Source organism: Cebus imitator, unplaced genomic scaffold (genome assembly GCF_001604975.1).
Source record: "Cebus imitator isolate Cc_AM_T3 unplaced genomic scaffold, Cebus_imitator-1.0 Scaffold62, whole genome shotgun sequence".
Taxonomy (NCBI): Eukaryota; Metazoa; Chordata; class Mammalia; order Primates; family Cebidae; genus Cebus; species Cebus imitator.
This window is the reverse complement of record NW_016107377.1, coordinates 1,908,008-1,924,254: the sequence shown is the minus strand read 5'-3', so window position 1 is coordinate 1,924,254 and position 16,247 is coordinate 1,908,008. Positions and strand designations below refer to the sequence as shown.

The 16,247-nt window shown below is 45.4% G+C and overlaps 1 protein-coding gene across 1 annotated transcript in view; it reads right to left on the bottom strand.

Moving 5' to 3' along the window:
* Positions 1-16,247, bottom strand: part of KIAA0040 (KIAA0040 ortholog) — a 35,476-nt gene that overhangs the window by 7,407 nt on the left and 11,822 nt on the right. The window contains exons 2-3 of the mRNA XM_037739058.1: positions 8,762-8,869; positions 1,599-1,770 (exon numbers count right to left, since the gene is read on the bottom strand). The gene's annotated coding sequence lies outside the window, so the exon portion shown is untranslated. The remainder of the gene's footprint in view (positions 1-1,598; positions 1,771-8,761; positions 8,870-16,247) is intronic.

Here is a 16,247-nt window from a genome sequence, read left to right as displayed (position 1 = left end):
TTTGAAAAGCAATTCATCTATTTTTGTAAAACCAGCAATAGGTGCCCACCAACCTTATCTGCTACATTGTGGTTGTGGGGGTGGGCGAGAGGAGAGAGAAGAGGGGAATAGTTACTTTCGATTTCTTTGAAACCAAATATTATTTACCTCTATCGCCTCTGTAGTATCTAGCTAGGGAGAGAGAATCATTCATTCACTCTTTCTGCCGCAAGCTTCTATCCACCCATGTGTGAGGTGTCAATGGGAAACAGTGATCCCAGAGCCAGAAGGCCTGGTTTTGAGCCCTGGGTCAACCTGCATGACCTTGGTGAGTTACCAGACCTCAGCTGCAAAATGAAGCTAATGAGCTTCCCTCCTAATGATGTTGTGGGGATTAAAAGGGCTCAATATATTTAATGCATTCTGTAAACTGTAAAATACTTATATAAATACAATCCATAAAATAGCGAGTTATCTTGAAATAACAATGGACTAATTGTAGCCCTGAGCCTTTCTTCCTCCTTCCTCACCTCCAAGCCAATCCCTATTGCCAAAGAACGATGGGCCCCCACCACATTCAAGTGAAAAGGTCTTCGGAAGTAATCTCCCTGATATGGTTGGTCTGTATGTCTGCGGCTGTCACTCTAGACTCTAGCATCCAGAAACAGGATGGAGAGGGGTCGCTTGGGGAACATCTGAAGGTGCCTGGAGGATTGCTGAGTTCATAGGTGAGGTGGAGGAGGGCAGCTAGCCATCTGCAGGCCCCAGCCCTCCTCCCAGGCTTTGGGACCCTTGGAAGTATTTCAGGGGTGGGTCATTCCATAGGGAGATCTGCTTCAATCTCTGAGAGCCAAAAGCTACTGCAGGCTGTGTCCAGGGCTGGCTTTGGCACTGCTGTTCCTTCCGGTGCTCTCCAAGAAGGGAGCAGGACATTCTATTCTATGTCAGCCTCTCATTGTTCCTGTTTGTTAGGTAAGATAATACATGTAAAGCTCTAGAATAGCGTCTGTGAGACAGTAAATACTTTCTGGAAAGGTTAATAATAAGAGTCACATTGGCACCCAGTTAGAATCCCTGAGAGCAACTCCAGCGTGATCTCCAAAAGGCACAAAGCGTCAGCCTTCTTGTAGGGGGAGGTGGAGCGTTCAGTTCTCTATGAGAACCTTAAGAGGCCCCTCTGCTGCTGCTGCCGACTCCTGGATTTGTGTGGGGGGCCATTTTATAACTGACAGTTGGGAGCAAAAACCTCTCCTTGGGCCTTTGCTCAAACAGTTTCACTGAGCTTTCTGCCTTGAGTTGCGCTGATCACTGTGCTTGCTTTAGCTCCTCTGCTCGAGGATCCTAGGTACCAGCAGGATGAACTGTTGGCTAAGAAGAGTCATTTAAGGAGTTAAAAATACAGATTCCTGCATCCCGTTCCTGGAGACTCTGATTCAGTCGGTCTGGGATGGGCCCAGGAATTTATGTTTGTAGCAAGCAACCCAAGTGTTTCTGGACTATTGTCAGGCTTGAGAACCATTGCATAAGCAAGTTGAGCAGCCGACCTCCATCTAAGCACAGGAGCCACGTGCTAAATGAGGGAATGACTCATGGGTGAGGAGAAGGGGGAAGAAGTTTACCTCCACACACAGCAGCACAATGGCCTGCTTGGAAAGCCTCCTTCCACGTTAATTCTTCCTCTGTGTAGTCAGGGGATCTGGGCCAGAACTGCTTTCCTGGAGGTCACGTTCAACGTAGTAAATGTTTGCTGAACACCGGCCCTGTGCATTCAGATCCTGATAACCGCCCAGTCTGGCAAGGGGGAGAAACAAACATAGAAGTACAGTGTGCTGAGTTCCGTGGTCAGGTTCTATGTAGGGGGATGTGGGGGCAGCACGGCAGAAGCAGCCATTAGTCCTGCCTGGAGGGGACTGAGGGAAGGTGATGAAAGGAAACGACCATCAGGATGGGTGTCTGAGCAGGCATCATGCAGTGACTAAGTACTGAGCACCTACTTCTGCTGGGAACTGTGTATCCAGGACAAGCAAATCAGATTCCGGTCCTTTCCATGCTCCAAGCCTAGTGTGGGAACTGAGGCAAGTATTCATTAAAGAATGATACAGACAGGTGTGAAAGCGAAATTACGGTGAGTGCCATGAACAAGACCCCATGACGCTATGAAAGGGGTAACAGGGAGGTCAGGAGGGCTCTGACGAGGGATGACTGAGCTAAGATCTGAATGACAAAAACAGCAAACACACAGTGTAGGGTGTCTGAAAAGTCTTGAAACACAAACTGATTTAAAAGCATTTCCAAGTAATATGCTTGATAGGCTTTTCTTCAACCTGCCAGTACCTTTTCAGGTGAAGCTCTCTCAATTTAAAGAAATGAGTTCAATTGTTAATACACTGTAAAGTGTCCCCCGAAGTCTGGAAATATAGGCAAATAATACATGTGTTGTGCTTTTTATTAGGTGAACAAATTAGACCCATTGCTGTCCCTGAAAAGGACCCGAAAGGACAGTGTAGCTGACAGGAGCAGTGGTGGGGGTGAGGGTGGATGGCGGGGCCCATGAATGGCAGGCCCATACCACAGGACCTTGTAAGCCATGTGGAGGGCAAGAGTGTGCTGTGACAGCCACGGGGTTTTAAGCAAGAAGGGGACATAATTAATGTGTGTTTCAGAAAGAACACTCTCACTGAGGTGTGAGAGGACATATGGGAGAGGGTGTAGAGGGAGGAGGTGATCACAGCTGTCCAGGGTAAGTGGCAGCTGGGCTGAGAGTGATGATGGCTGGAAAGGGCGGGATGGGGGTGTGGCTCAGGTGTTTTCCAGGTGACTTGGGTGGGAGAACTCTCAGGCAGAGGCAGAGGGACACAAGAGGAAGTGTACCTGGGTGTGCCCAACTTTCCTTCTTCTAACACTAGTCTCCTATGAGGTCTCTGAATCTGGAATGTATATGTATATATATATATATTTTTTCCAAAACAAAACCATCAGTCTCTACCTGGCTCCCCACCATCTCTCCTGAGGGTTTAAAACATCTTATTCAGCCCCCGCCCTCTCCACCCTGCCTGTCCAAACCTTGCCCCAGCTCTCAAACCATACTGCCTTGCAAAATCCCTGTGGTTACGATAATATCACACACTTAAGAAACCAAGGCTTTCTGGCTGTGAGGGCACGGAGTGGAACCTCAGTCAGTAGTTATTAACTTGGCTGTTCCAGATATATATTTTCTTGGCTCAGGTGCCCTCTAACAGATGTAAGTACTATTTTGTATAAAAATGGTCTGATCACAGCAAATGATCTGCTTGTAGAACATTACGTTTATTATAACTTAGATCCAGCTCTAGGCATTTTAAAATAGGTATCTACATTTTTCCCAATTTAATGAATTGCTTCAAATAACTAGTCCTAATACAAAGTCGGAAGCTCTTTTCCCCCCCAGAGTATATATGATGCGTAGCTAGATATTGAGTATTAAAGGGAAATAGTAGTTTCCCTCAGAATTGATGTTATAATTATGGTTGCAATTTTGAACAAAAGCTCAAATAGAGCATCAGTAGAAAAATGATTAAGGCACCATGGTTATTAAAGATAATAAAACGATGTTTTATCATGTAAACATTCTGGGATTAGAAGAATCCTGAAATGGGCCATCTGGTTGATTACCTTACTTTATTGACGGGAAATCTGGGACTGAAGAGGCTATATCTTATAGGAGATCAGTCAGCTAGTGACTAGTAGAGACAGGGACAGAACCAATGTCTTCTGAGGCCAGATTACCTTCCTACCAGGTCTCTCCTACAAAATTCCTTAAAACTAAGCATTGATACCACGCTTTGCAAGATGCCCACCACCCTTTCTTTCTGAGCACAAATGAGACCACACTTCTCAGTCCCTTATGTCTCTGCGGGGCCATGCGACTGAGTTCTGGCCAAGGGAATGTGGCTCCTAAAATCTACTCCTGGGTTCTCCCTGTTCTCTCTCTGCTTGCTCATTGGCTGGCCAGGTGCAGAGCATCTGGGGGACTCAGAGCCCTGGGGACGGCAGAGATGGAAGGTGTTCCTGAATGACGGCGTGGAGCACAGCACCCCTGCTGCCCACAGTGAACAGTGAAATGAGTTAGAATAAACTTTTGCTGGGCGAAGCCACTGAGATTTGGGGATTTTCTGCTACAGTAGTTAGCCTATCCTGCCTAATACAAGTGACAAAAAAGCTGATGTTGATAATGATTATGAATTACCATTGCCTACATAATCCCTAGAATGATTTGCTTATAACAAATGTGCAATGTGTTTGATAACTCTCCTGTAGGGCAGCTTTGGCCCAAGAGGGGTTTACTTTTGTGCTTTTGAGCAGTGTTTCTGGGACCAAATATCCTGGGTCCGAATTCTGGCTCTGCCACTCACTAGCTGTATCATACTGGGCAGGTCAACCTCTCTCTCTGGGGCTCGGTTTTCTCATTTGCAGAATGGCATTGATAGGATGTTGTGAGAATGAAATGAGTCAGCAGAAGTGGAGTGCCTCAGAGTCTTGCCTGGCAATAAAAGTTAGTCCTGATTGTTTGATCCCAAACAAATAGGCTGGCCAAAGTCAACATCCCTTGACTCTTTAGCTAACGCTAGTTTTGTTTGTCTTTTTCAAATGTGGGATGGTTCTGGAGTTGTGACTTTGATTATGTAGGTCTCCTTTATAAGGCATTTTCCATTTTCTCTAGTTTTCCTGTGGTAAACTAAATTAGTTCCTTCATCATTCTCTTTTAAAGAGACCATTTCAGAATTAAAATATGGATGAGTATCACTCAGGAGCTGAATTATAAGGGTTTAGATACAGTTCCTTCCCCTCTCTGCCGGGATCCCCCAAGATTGTGTGGAGTAGGACACAGAAATCTCCCTCCTTACCCCCCACACCAAACTGCCCTTTTGTCTTTTCCAACTTTCCCTTCTTCCTTCCACCAGTGTATTTAATGAGCTCCCAGGATGTGTCAGTTTCTGCGCTGGCACTGTGGGTATAGTCGTGCATGAGACAGACATTCTGTTTGTGCACTTGTTACTATCTCTCTTCTCCAGGTGGAAAGTATACATGTTAGTGCTATAAAGGAAATAACTGGAGTGGTCTCTGCAGAGGTGACTCTGAACTAAGATTGTGGGGTGACGAGGACCAGGTGTGCACAGCGCTAAAGGCAGGAACTCCGGTAGCAGGAACATGAAGGGCGAAGGCTCTTAAGTGGGAAAGGGCATGGCACATCCGTGAGAGAGGGCAGCCAGTGCGTCTGGACTGTGGTGAGCATCGGAAGCAAAGCAGGGCTTAAGCCAGGGGGGCCTGGGCCCTGCGGGTATGGAAAGGCACAGAAGGGTGCCTTCCCCTCATCCCACTGTTACCTCATTTGTCCAGGCCTTCAAATGGCCTCTGGTTTTTCCTTCTTTCGTCTTTCTAAAATTCGAAAGTTATTCGCACTCCCTGCTAGCCCTCGCACTCTCCCTGCATAGCCCTGGCCCTCCTCTCCCTGCGTAACCCTCGCACTCCTCTCCCTGCGTAACCCTCGCACTCCTCTCCCTGCGTAACCCTCGCACTCCTCCCTGCTAGCCCTCGCACTCCCTGCGTAACCCTCGGACTCCTCCCTGCGTAACCCTGGCACTCCTCCCTGCGTAACCCTCGCACTCCTCCCTGCTAGCCCTCGCACTCCTCCCTGCTAGCCCTCGCACTCCCTGCGTAACCCTCGGACTCCTCCCTGCGTAACCCTCGGACTCCTCCCTGCGTAACCCTCGGACTCCTCCCTGCGTAACCCTGGCACTCCTCCCTGCGTAACCCTGGCACTCCTCCGTGCGTAACCCTCGCACTCCCTGCGTAACCCTCGTAGCCCTCGCACTCCCTGCGTAACCCTCGGACTCCTCCCTGCTAGCCTTCGCACTCCCTGCGTAACCCTCGGACTCCTCCCTGCGTAACCCTGGCACTCCTCCCTGCGTAACCCTGGCACTCCTCCCTGCGTAACCCTCGTAGACCTTGCACTCCCTGCGTAGCGCTCACTTGGCTGCTCACCACTTGTATGATGATCACAACTCCTTAGCAAGGAGGACTCCTCACTGGCAATCTCACCCTCCTATTACCCCAGCCTCACCTTCCTCCACCACCCTCACCACCCTAGCTGTTTATCACATAATAGGTGCTAATAAATATGGAAGAAATGAATGTATTCTTTTAACACTTGGACTAAGCTTCCCTCCTGGGCTTTACCTCCCCATCCCTACCTCATCAGCTGGTCCTATCTGCCATCTCTCTCTCTCTCAAATATGTCCTGACTCCATCCACTTCCTACCGTTTCCATGGCCAGGCCGTCGCTGCCTCTCACCTGGATTACCGCAGCAGCTTCCTAACCAATCTCTTTGGTTCTGCTTCTCCCTCACTGCGGCCTGTTCTCCCCACTAGAGCCAGGTCACGTCACCCCCTAGCTCTGCTCATGCCTCATGGCTTCCCGTCACTAGAAGAATGACATCTAAACTCCTTCTCATATCCCCAGGCCCTGCCATCGTCTGGCCCCTGCCTCCTTCTGGACCTCCTCTGGTACTGTCTTCTCTCCCATTCACTGTGGCCTGGACACACCCACTCCTGGACTGTCCACTCGCTCAGGACCCTATTTGTCCCTCTGCCTGGTATGGTTTTCCTCAGATCATGGTGTGACTGCTTCACAACATTTGCATCAGCTCAAATACACTTTCATACAAATTTCCTCCCATGTTACCTCATCCAGGAGGCCTTTTCTAATGGAATATGGTAATCCAATGCAGCCCAACCCCTAGCCAACCCCTACCCCACCATCCTGCCCTACTGCCTTGGTGATACTCCTCACTTTGAAATTGCTCAGTCACTTAGAATGCTGCTGTCATGTGGTTTCCATGTTTACTGCCTGTCTTCCTCCACTGGAATATAAGCTCCATGAGAGCAGGGCCCTGCCTGTCAAATTCTGTTTGGATGCCCAAGTTCTGGGATGCAGCTGAATGAATGAATGAACTTAATTAAAGGGTTCCAAAAAAAAATAAACAAAACTGAGACCCTAAATAATCATCCATCAGCCAAACCAGGTCACTGGGGAGAAAGAGCAGAAGCACCAAAGGGCATAGAGAAGTGACCATCAGTCATACCGTGGCTGGACTTTGATAATTACCCACCCGGAGATTGCATTGTTCAGCCAGATCTTCCAGCCATAAAAACTCACTGGAGGAAGAAATAATGATCAAGAAAATCTATCACTGAAGGCAGTAGAAAGTTAGGGCAGGGGTGAGTGTTTTATCAGCTCCTGAATAATCACCTACCTTCTTTTTGCTCAGTTACAAAGAGCCCATTGTAGTTGGGACTTCCTGATAACAAGGGATTCTTTCCTAATTACTGTATGCTCTATTTCAGGTTCAGCAGAAAAGAAAATTGAAAAGCTCCATTTCACTTTGGGTTCAAATGAGTCAATCTTTCAGTCAATCAAGTATTAATTAAGACATGCTAGGAAATACGGGGAAGGTAAAAGACATCCTCTCTTGTCTCAAGGATGATACCAGGGAAATAATTAGAGAATAATTTAAGAGCAATGAAAAGAATTTTAAAAAGGCTTCATTGGACTTTCTTTGATTTTCTATTATGGACGGTCTGGAATCTTGATCTCCTTTATTCTTCTTTACAATTTTCCCTTTCCTCTTTCCTTCCTTTTCTCTCTTCTCATCTTTAATTACCTTGTCTCCAAAGGGTCCAGGCTATATGCTCTAAGAATAGTTAGTTCTCTTCATATTACCCTTAGGATTAATCATGAGAAATTATGTCTGATTCTCTGAAAATTCCAACTGTACTAAATGTGAGCGAATACAATATCTCCAGTCTGTTAGCAAGTCAACCTCATATTTATCTCCTCATGATCAAGGAAATTTCCGAATTTTTCTTCTTATATGCCAGACAACTTGTACTCAAGAATTTTGCTGGCATGGGCAACATAGCAAGACCCTATCTCCACAAAAATAAAAATTGAAAAAATTAACCAGGTGTGATAGCACATGCCTGTAGTTCCAGGAGGCTAAGGCAGGAAGATTGCTTGAGCCCAGCAGTTTGAGGATACGGTGATTGCATCTCTGCCCTCCAGCCTGGGTGACAGAGTGAGACTTTGCCTCCAAAATAAATTAAAAAGACAAAAAAATCTGCCTCTACCACTAACATGGTGTGGGGTCTGGGAAACATTCACTTAAGTGCTTTTTCAGTTTATTCTTCTGTAAACAAAGATATGAGCATATTTCGCAGAGGGTTAGGTACCTAATTCACTGTTATATCATTTTACTTTCAGTATCTGGTACCCAGGGCCTGGTAGAAAGTGGGCTGGCAGTAAGTACTTGCTGCATGGATAAATGAATTAATACATTGCTGGACAGAATAAATGAGATAATGTGTGTGAAGCATGTTGTGTAAATATATGTCATACAGTGGGTGCCTTAAAATTGCCTTGACAACTGTGAAGCACCGTATTTATGATACTATTCACGTACATGAAAGGTGAAAACATCCATTTGTGAGAGAATTATTTTGCTCTAATTAGAGTTTGGTCAGCTTTTCACTGAATTGGCATAGAGAGTGAGTTAAGCAACTCCTAGGGAATCAGGGCAGCCACCTTTGCCTCTCCCCTGCTTTCCTGCAAACTTTATTTCCATTCACTCCCAGCTGCTTCTCCCTCTTTCAGCCCTCCTGACCTCCAGGATTGCATTTCTTAGGGGAGCCTTGTATTGTCCATCACTATCAATTTTCTTCTCTCCATTTCAGCTAGAATACTCACCTGTTTTCTTTTGAAAGTCCTCTTTTGACTTAGATACTTCAGGAGGCCAAAACCTCAAAACAGAGGGTTGGCAACAGTCTCATCACCTTTCACAGCAGTGGGAATGATCTGTTGAAGAAAAAAGCCACATTTGCTGAGTTCTTACTAAGTGTGCAACTCTGTGTGTGGAATCAAGGGTTTACAGACATGGTCTCATTCAGTAATTCAAAGGGTAGGCTTTTTCTATGCCCATTCTACAGATAAGGAAACTGAGGCTATGAGAGACTAAGTGATTTGCCCAAAGACATGGAGCTACTGAAGTGCAGAAAGAGGTTTGATGCTAGTCCTCTCTGAGTCCAAAGATCCTGCTGTAACCACCATTCTCAGAATGCTGAGGACTTTAATTTCTGGATCTTCAAAGATGATGGGGTGTTCACTTAATTATTCATCCATCAACATGTAAAAGCCTGCCACGTGCGTCACACCCTGTGGGTGCACTCTTGATTCATATGCTTTCTGTGACCTCAAGGAGCTCATGTTTTAATAGGACCAAACATGTCGAAGAGAAGTGTAATACAACATCATATGTATAACACACATAACCCCAAATACGCTGGGCCCTAAGGCATGAAACACCGTTGAGTATGTACAGCACTTACTAGCAGTCTGAGAGCTATATCCAACCCACAGGCACTTTTACTTCCTATTATTTTTCTGCTTCCTTCGGTTTCACATCAAATTCTCAATCTTCAGCTAGTCCTAAGATTCGGCCACACTAACCTCTCACATGGCCACAATCTGCTGGAGCTTTAAAAGGGCCCATGTTCTTTCCATTCCCCCACCCCACACTCCAGTCCCCATCCTATTCACCTGCCCGGTCCCTATGAGCATTTTAAGCTCACCTCCCCTGGATTATAAACTCCCTCAGGAGTAGGGACTATGGTACACATTCTCTGTGCTGTCATCTTTGTAGAGGAGAGCCATGCAGGGCGCTTAAAGAATATAAATTAGCACAAAAGGCAAGCCTCACATAGCAGCTGTAATCTACAGTTTGATGGACTGATTGTGATCTGTGGTTAGTCAGACAAATGATAAGGATGAGGGATGTTTGCAAGAGGAATTAATGCATCTCAAAATGCCCCCGGGGCACAATACAAACAGCTGACCCAAGGGTGCAATGCGAAGAATATTAAGCGAGGAGTCAGAGGATCCTCTCCCAGTCCCAATTCACTTGTCCTCTAGGCCTCTGACCTTGGGCGAAATCAGTAAGCTTTCTGAGCCCTTTCCTCATCTGAGAAATGAGGTGATTACCCATCCCGGATATCTCTCAAGATTATTGTGAAGAACAGACAAGACATGTGGAAGAACACTGGGCAAGGAAAATTGCAATCTCAATGCAAGGTAGTGGTGTTTTAGGGGATTATATTAAAAGTTTGAATTAAAGCTCCAGGCAGAACACTGAGCTTCTCTTACTGATGCAGTCCTCCACCCTCCTATCCCCTGCCTTTCCCCGAGTCTTTTATGAATCATAGTTATTAGGAGTTACATTTCCAATGTAGAGAATTCATAGGGGAACTCATAACACTCACATTATCTTTGTCATCTGTACATATATGTACATGATCTGACCACATCCTGGTATTAGTGCTAATAGAACCTGTAGCCATGGTTACAGTGAAATATCTTGGTTATACAGTTCTCCTTTTCACTTTTCAAAATTGTTTGGTGAGGATTTTGGAGCCAGTGTTTGTGGGTGTGGTAAAGTGTCTAGGTGAAGTTTTATTTTTGGAGAGCCAGAAGCTGAGGCTCTGAGGTCATCTGTGAGTTAGGAGCGGTTGAGCTGGGTGTTGCCGTTTCTGTTCCACAAACAAAGGGAAACCTCTGCTTCTGGCCGACTCCAATCACTGATGCTTAAGTGTTCAAACGTCATATCCTCTTGGAGGGAAAACTGTTTTTTGAAAAAGCATGAGAACAACCAAACACTTGTGTCATTCAGGGTCTCCCACACAGGTGGTAATTAAAAGTTGCATAACTCTCTTTAATACTAGAGACAGGAATTTAAGAGTTCTGCAAACTTTGTGGCAATAACAGAATGACTGACATATTTATTTTTCTCAGTGGTGGTGGGGGAGACATTTATAGGCTGGAATAGCTGAAAACTAATGGAGTGGTAAAAATGTACAATTAGGCAACTCAAAAATGATACAGATATGGTTCTATTTTCCTTTCCATTTTGTCCCTTCATTTAATGTTAACAAAATTTCAGGGCAATTAAAAACCAAAAGCTACCTTACTGCAATATTAAGGCTTAAAATGCAAAGATCAGATCATAGAGGAAGTAAGCATAAATATTCTTATTCCAATAATAACTCACCTCTGTGGAATATTCAGTGTGGTGAATTTCAGATTTACCAGGCTTTCGATTGCAGCCTCCGCCCCAGAGGGCGAGCTGTGCAGCGGAGTTCATGTGTCTGAGGATGAACCTGTACTTCCTCTGTGCATGGGGTTAAATCTGCATTCCTAATGTTGCAGGGAGTTTTCTTTTTTTTTAATGGTTTTGGTAAATACTGGTTGATGAATGCAGAGGACATGTATGAATGAGTGAAAATACTGAGTACCCATCCCCAGTGTCGTGTAAGTAGCATGCTTTTTTCCTTTTTTTTTTTTTTTTTGCTGCAGCAACTTCTTTCTTTGATACAGATGACATATGCTTAGTCTCATTACATGTAGCTTTAGTTGCCTCTGTGAAGATATTGTCCCTAAGAACAGCTGTCACCTCTTTCCTGATGCCCTCAGCATGCCCAAACATTTTCTTCTCCGTCCTTGAAACGCCCTTCCCAAAGGAGACTGTAGGTATTGCAAATACTTGAATTGGGAGTATGTATGGAAGAAACTGTTTAAGCTGGGGATTGTAGGGGTGTCCTATATTTACTCCCCTAGACACAGGGTTCCCTCAGCCTTATCTCCTTATTCCTCCCCATCCACCACCTGCGCCATCCATGCCTGGAGACCTCAAGGCTTTGTGGGAGATGCTCTGGAAAGCAGTTAAGGCCACTGGGAGGTGGGTGGGGTGGTGGGAGAGGCCAGGGAACTCAACCCTTGTCTTTGGGCTCTCCATGGCGTGGCCTCAGGACTGAGCTGTCTGCAGGTTGTACACCAGTCTTTAGGTTTTATCTCCCCCTAGCAGCCCAGATACATTTTTTTATCAGACCAACCCTCAAAGTATCAGGGTCTTGAAGAAATAAGATGTTAGGTGGGAATGCTTTGATAGAGCAAAACAGCCTGAAAGTTAGACCCTGCGCATGACAGTTAGAAGGCAGAAGATGCCCTATGGATGGCAGTTGGCCTAGAGCAGCCAGAGAAGAAAGTGGATGTCCTTATAGTGCCTAACAGGGGTAGGCAGTTATGCTTCTCAATGGAGAGTCTGTGGGGCCCAGGCCTCCTGTTCTGGCTTTGACTTTTATTTTTGATTTTACTTGTTTACATTCTCATAACTTGCCCTCGGAGCCAAATGCTTGGCTAAGGGGTAGTTTGAGTGCAGAGGAAGCTAAATGAGGAATGAGAAGCAAGTATGATTCACTCAGTGTGTGTGCTTGGGAAGGTCACTCAGCCACTTTGAGTCTCAGTTTCTTCAACTCCAAAATGGTGAAAAATCTAGAAGAATACACAAGAAAATGCTAGCATGTATTACCTCTTTGGAGGGAAACTGGGGGCCAGTGCTAGAAGGGAGACTGACTTTTCTCTCATTCCGTTGGTACCATTCAGAATGTCTGATCACGTGCACACACTTCCTAAATTAAACCAGCAACTGGAAGTGAGTACCTGCTCACAGCGGCCTTTGGCAAAAGCATATAGTGCATGTAATATGTGTCTGGACTGTTAAGAACTCTACAAATATTTAGAGTCATAATTAGTATTATTCCCCACCGTTGCAGGGGTGTGGCAAAAAAAAAGTCACTCCTCAATTCTGCCAGGTAGTCAAAGTGGCCTGAAATTCTTGGGAAATTTGCTTCAATGTTGGGAGGTCTTCCTGCCTCCAACCCAGAATGGCTGGATGGAGACCACCCCTAAAGCCGCTCCACGACCAGGCCAGCCCTTTCACCTACTTGTGTAGTGGAGCCGAGGCCCGCTGCTGGGTGACTTGAATCCTCCATGTGCACAAATGACCCCAGGTTTCCAAGGGCTAGCCAGGCATGTCCACTCTGGTGAGCAAGTTCTGACAAGCACATTCCATCCACTGCCAGGAGGCAGTGGGGCAGCACCTTCAGCGTGAGCAGAGGGAATAGCACCTACATTTGTGGCTGCCTTCTGCTTGACCTCTGGGGCTGGGAGAGCTTTGTATAAAATGTGTGTGTCTGCCTTAGGTTCTTTACTGAGTCCCTATAATAAAAATAACGCTGCAAGCATATTGTTCTGTATACATGAAGAGGCTAATAGCACTAACAATTGTTTGCATAAATGAAATATGCCATTTGAATGATTTTTCCTGTAGTTGCATGTAGATCTCATGTCAAGAAGTATTAGTTAAGCATTTACTATTTAACTGACATAGTGCTAGAGGGAAAAAGAAGTGTACGAACTGGTTCTTATCCTAAAAGAGTTTCTTCGTGAACCTTAGAGCACTGAAGGCCTGCTCTGCTTATCCAAGTGATAGGGCAAGTTGCAGAGCTTTATGAAACTCAGGCTCCTGGTCTGTAAGATGGGAAGACAGTGATAATAACATCAACTTCCCTCACCATTCAGTGTAGTTGTGAAAGTCAAATAATAATAATATATATGAGAGTTCTTTGTACACTGAAAATGTCCTGCAAAGTTGAATTTTCAAAACTAATAGCAATTAAATACTAAATACCAGAAAGTGACAAAATGCAGGTACTATTAGAAAGGAGAGAGATCAATGCTGGCTTCGGTTTTATTGGAGCAGGGAACGGGGGACAGGGGACATCATGGAGGAGATGGAGGCTGTGCCAGCCCCTGGGCTGCGTGTGATCACATGGAGCGTTGGGCATTCTAGTTGGGGAAGGGCGAGCTGGGGTGAGCTACATAGGTTGCAAAAGACAGAGCACAGGTACAGAGTTCAAGATGGGGATGGCAGGGAAGAAGCCTTCTAAGGAAGAGTGGGAACTGAGGTGGTACAGGCAAGATTGGTGAGATCACAGAGGACTTTGAAAGCCTGACATGGGATTGGTGCAGCAGGCCTCAAGAAGGCCCTGGGAGTTGTGAGCAGAGGAGATCTAGTAGCCTCGCCGTTTCAGTGGCCACATTCTCTTACCCCATCTTGCTTGTGATGGAAAGTACACCCTACCAGAGCTCAGGATTATGCAGGATTAAGCTCCCAGCCCTGGGCTCATTGGCAATCTGTCCTAACCAGCCAGGCAGAGTAATCACAGATACCACAATTAAAAAAAACTTTTATTAATAGCATCCGTTCTCCCTTAGACAAAAATCTAATTACAAACTGAAATGAAATATCACCAAACCAATCAGAAAGAAATGGCTATTTATCTCTTGATCCCTTGGGAATGGGGGCAGGGGATAAAAACAGGATGCAGTCAGTTCTCCGTCCTTCAAACTGGCACCCAAATGGGCTTGGGGTTATTTATGATTGGTGGAAGTCCGATCAATATCCTACACTTATAACTTAGTTTTTTAAAGGCTCCTGAAAACATGTCTTCCTTCAATATACTGTAATTTGCAGAGGGGAGAGATGCCTTGCCCTATTTCACAGATGAATAATCTTTTCACAGTAAAAGTTTGTGCCAAATTTGTTCAAAATTGTAAAGCTGGTTAGTGGCCAATGGCAGACAGGGCTCTAGTTTTCCACTTTCCCAGCGAGATGCTTTCCCCACTAAAGCAAATCCTAAAATGAAACAGTGAGGATAGCAAGCAGTGGCAACCAATCCCCTTCACAGTTTACAAAGCCGCCCATTTCTCAAACTCTGTAAGATATGGGGTTCCCTCCAGCTTTGGGTCCTTATACAACTACAGCTGTCTCTCACCCCACCCCCATTCACTGCCCCCCAACCTGTCTGCTGGCCTCCGTTCAACATTGTTGCCCTTGGGAAACCTTCCTTGACCTCATTACAGGTCAGAGCCCCTGCTCTGTCCCCTTTGCTGTACCTAATTGTCACCACAACCCATATTCTGTGGTAGGGTAATTGTTTAATCATTGTTCTTTCTTTCTAGATGGAATCTATTCCCATCATGGCATCCTCTGCATCTGGGACATATTTTGCCCTTGGGAAATATGTGCTGAATTAACAAATGAACATGTTTATAGATGAAGAAGCTCTGAGGCTCACTGAAATTAAATGACTCGTCTAAGGTCTGATACTTAATAATTAAGACGATGTGACAATTCCTCTATCTCTAAGTAGCCAGCTTTCCTTCTGCTCTGCCACACTAGTTTCTAGGTTCACACAGAGCACGGTGGTCAGTTAGAAGGAGATACCCAGGAAAATTACGTCTGCCAGTTGAAATTTCAATGTTTTGGGTTCAGAGAGCTCTTTCAGCCTGGGCAGCATGCTCAAATACCAGGTATGCTTAGGTGCTGCTGAGTAAACCTCTTTCAGAGGCTGGCTACTTTTTAAACTCTAGTGAGGATGTCAGGACTAAGAAAACAGAGATGAGAGCAGCTGAAGCTTGACTTCCAAGGATCATTGGTCTTAAATGGACATCAAGCTTTGTTTTCATGGGGTGCCATGTTGAATATCAAGACTACATCACTTGGAAATAAGACGACCCCCATGTTGTTGGAAAGCCCTCATTAGCTGCGTTTCTGACTTCTTGGTGTTGTTCATTTTTTAATTTTTTTTTTAAAAGAGACAGGGTCTCACTCTGCCACCCAGCTAATGTGCAGTGGCACAATCACTGTAACCTTGAACTCCTGGGCTCAGGCAATCCTCCTGCCTCGGCTTCCCCAGTAGTTGGGACTATAGGCATGCACCACCACACCTGGCTAATTTTTTCTTTTTGGTAGAGACATGGTCTTCCTATGTTGCCCAAGCTGGTCTTGAACTCCTGGCCTCAAGTTATCCTCCTGCCTCTGCCTCCCGAAGTGCTGGGAGTACTGGCATGAGATACTGCACTTGTCCTCTTTGCATTCTTCAGTTGATAGGATTTCATTTGGTAATTTCTGGCTGTGAAATCAACTGAGTAGAGTTAATGTGTCTGTCTGGCGGCTGACTACCTCACTGTTATCACTGCAGAAAGAGCTCCGTGCCTTTTTCTGGCGGGAGGAACTTCCTTTGATGGCTTTTCCTTCCTTCACTGAGTCTGGGTTGTTGACATCATTGTGATGGAGAAAGCCAAGAACATTCATTTCCATTCCAGCAAATTATTCAACTCACATTTGTTGAGTACCTACTATGTGTATGAAGAACTTCTCTCTCTTCCAAGGTTTTCCCAGATAATGCTGCCTAGTGAGAAGTAGAAAATTTGCCAGCTATCTGAGTAAGGAATTCAAAATTGAACTTTTGTTCTTTTGATAGAGACTTTAGGGATAAAG